Raw genomic sequence first — 3,650 nt, forward strand, 5'->3', positions numbered from 1 at the left:
ATCTCACATATGCCACAATTCTCTTATTCTTTTTCAATGGCCTTAGCCAAATTAACCTTCCTAAATTCCATGGCCTCGACTTTTCTTGTCAAACTTGTTATCCTAGCATTCACATCATCATTTTCTTTAAGGACATACATACCCTCTTGAGACATGGCATTGAGCTTGGGTTTATTTGACCGATCAGAACAATTTATGTTGTCCCAAAATTGGGCATTTTCAGCCAATTAGTCAAAATAATCCAAAGTATCATCAAGATATTTATTTAAAAATTTACTATTACACATCATTTCTACGAACTGACGCATTTAAGATGTTAAACCTTCATAGAAAAAACTAATGGTGCGCCAAGTCTCAAAGCCATGATGTGGGCAAGTTAGCAATAATTCTTTAAAACGCTCCCAACATTGAAAAAATGTTTCATTTTCTTTTTTTGAAAAATTCATAATGTTATTGCAAATAGTGTTGGTCCTGTAAGTAGGAAAAAACTTTTTCAAAAATTCTCTTTGCATTTCCTGCCATGTGCCAATAGATCTTGCTCTCAAGGAATTCAGCCAATTTTAAGATTTTTCTTTCAAAGAGAATGAAAACAACTTTAATCTAACAATATCATCATTGACAGTTTGGTTTTGTAAAGTTGCACAAACCTCTTCAAATTCTTTCAAATTTAAATAAAGACTTTCTGAGTTTAAATTACTCCCGGTTTTAAATCAAAATTTTCCATATTCGTAGGAAAAATCATGCAAGATGGAGTACTTGTCCTTGTTGGCTGCGAATATTCATGCAAAGTTCTCATTAATAGATTATTTTGTGCCTCCTCATTTTCGAGTTCGTCATGAAGACTATGATTGTCAGCCATGGTGTCAGAATAATTTATGGAATCACCTGACAACCTATCCACCAATTCTTTTGAAACAATTTCCTCTTTTCTCAATCTACTAGTTTGATCACGTTGCTACAAGATCATTCATCATAGAGGCTCAAGCACATTCAAGAAGACTAAAAGGTATGGACAAGTCTCAAAATTAATTAATGTATGCACCACCTAAAGTCTTCTATTCTAAAAACTAAATGCAAAACAAGCAAGGAAAAAAAAAGACCTATTTCAGCTTAATGGTTATCTTGTGGAAATCCATGATATTCAAGAAATTGAAACTAACTAATTATTAATATTCTGTCTTTATATATTGCTTTTGACAATATTTTTCTCTCTTCATCCATCCATCCATCTATCTCTCTCTATCTATCTATCCATCTATCTATCTATTTTTCTATCCATGTATGCATACACACATACTCACTCATATGCACAAGATATGCTATGATTGTAAGAAACATTAGTTCCTTCCCGATTGTAGTACTTGATCGCCATCCATTAATTTACCATGCCAGTGTATAAATTACTATAGTACTCTGAAACTGCTCATTTGGATGAATGAATGACTATTCTATTAAACCAATTTGTCTCAGTTGCCACTTGGACTTTCTTGATGTGCTTAATTTGTAGAAAAAATATGAAACTTAGCATGCTCAGTTGGATCATCTCATTAAATTATGTTTTCAGTTTCTAAACATATATATATGTACTCCCATTGTGTTGGATCAGGTTTAACTTTCATTTGTTGCACTTAGTTTAACAAAACTAGTTTAATATGGAGCAAAACTCTTTATACTAATGTCATTTTGTGACAATTGTTTCTTTGAAACTACCAATGAATTGTGTGAAAGGTTATTATAGAGTCAAAATTATTAACTGATGGTGTTGTTAGTATTGTGTGGTAATTGGGAGCATGGAAATGTTTACCATGCAAGTGTGATTTTTTAATGTTAGGTTGGTAGAAAATAAGGTTGGCAATTGTTTACTATGCATATGATGTTTACCAAGTATGGTACAACAATAAAGTTACCAAGTATTGGATGCAAATATCTTGGGTTAGTTTTTCTTTTCTTTTCTTTTCTTTTTTTTTTTAAATGAACTTCATTTACCATAAACGAGACATTACAACATTAACCAGACATATAAAATACCGGCCAACTACAACCAAAAAAAGCTCCCCAGTACACAAATTTCTTTGTGACTGATATGGTCTTGTCCATACTGTACTCTTATATACCAAAGGTCTGAGAGATAGTATCATTTTGTCCAAAATAGAATGCACATAACCTCATACTCTATTTAAGACAGCATAGAGGACACATTCTATGGACATAGTCCAAGAGACAATGTTTTTTTTTTTGTTTCTTTTTTATTATCCTAAACAAGCCAAAACGGAAATTAAAAAAACATGGGAAAAGTTACGAATTACAGCTTGAAAAGCTGTAAATCCGCACTTTCAACCTTGGAGGAAAAATAAAATACCAAAGAAAGTAGCGAAAATGGTGCATGAGGGACACGCGCCACCCTAGGAGCATGGTTGACTGTCAGATTTGAAGGAGATGAACTTGCTGGCCCAAGGGAATTTGTACGTGGCGGCTACAGAAACACCATTACGGTAGCGCATGGCTATCACATGTGAGCAATGACCCGGGCTTGTGGCACACGCGCCACTCCTTTTGACTCGAACCTTTGGCCGTATGATGGATCGACGCCTTAGGAAGCTTGTTGAGGGGTGTGTGTTTGCTGCTAGACTACAGAAAGCAACATATTGGCTTCTTCCATGCTTAAACCGGAAAACACATGGAGCAAAGCCATCAGTCGTAAGCTGCATCTGCTGTAGCTCCTCTCAACCAAAGGCACTCTCAACTCAAGCATTACGGTTAGTAGCACTGCCATCATAGCAGAACGACGGGCTCTCCATCTAAAGATCTCCAAGCTTTGACAATAAACACAAAAACACAAACACAAGGATAAATAAATGAGAAAAAAGAACAATGCAAGAAATAGAGAGGGAGGAGGGAGGGGAGGAGCCGAAGCTCCCACCTCCCTCTGGGGAGGGTTTCCGGCTTAGGTTCCTAGAGAGAGGTGAGAACTTCTCTCTCTATTGGGTTAGTTAGCATATGATATATTGTTAGTATTTGGGAATATTGTGAATGATTTGATGTTGTTGAAGTACTTGATGATATTTTGGGGATGTATATGGCCACAAGATACCCAAAAAATTGATACTATGAGTATATATTATTATTAGCTTCGGCTTCCTTTTTATTATCTTAGATCATGTTGTTAGGATATATGGGGTAAACTCTATAGAAGTTATGTAATCCTTTGATTCATTCTCCTAGATTTTATTTTACACATTAATAATTTTTTTTCTCAAATATCAATTTTTGTGGTTATAATTAATATTTAATTTTCTAAGAATCTAACATGCCTTAACAAACCTTTCATTTCATTTAGGAGCAATTATTGATGGAGCAGCTAGACTGCAATCTAGAATGCAATTCTACATATGTGTGTGGGCATTTTCATTCATCGATAAAAGCTATTCTCATGCTAATTAAAGTTGGTGTACTGTTCTTTTGAATGATATGTTAAACATTGATGCCTACGTGACTTTAATTGCTAGCTTGGACAATTTATGAGAGAGAAAAAATTAAGGCTGCTACAAAACTCACTTATGGATTTTACAGAACAGTAAAGAAAAAACAATATTGGGCTCATCGTTAATATTTTAATGGGGCAGTGTTTTTGAAATCCGAGTATTATATCT

The 3,650-nt window shown here is 34.5% G+C and overlaps 1 non-coding gene across 1 annotated transcript; it reads left to right on the forward strand.

Annotated features, from left to right (window-relative positions):
- Positions 1 to 357: 357 nt before the first annotated feature.
- Positions 358 to 464, forward strand: LOC122302045. The gene has a single exon (XR_006240294.1). It is a non-coding gene; the product is annotated as a small nucleolar RNA R71 (small nucleolar RNA).
- The last annotated feature ends 3,186 nt before the right edge of the window (positions 465 to 3,650 follow it).

Source organism: Carya illinoinensis, chromosome 2, assembly GCF_018687715.1.
Source record: "Carya illinoinensis cultivar Pawnee chromosome 2, C.illinoinensisPawnee_v1, whole genome shotgun sequence".
NCBI classification, from domain to species: domain Eukaryota; kingdom Viridiplantae; phylum Streptophyta; class Magnoliopsida; order Fagales; family Juglandaceae; genus Carya; species Carya illinoinensis.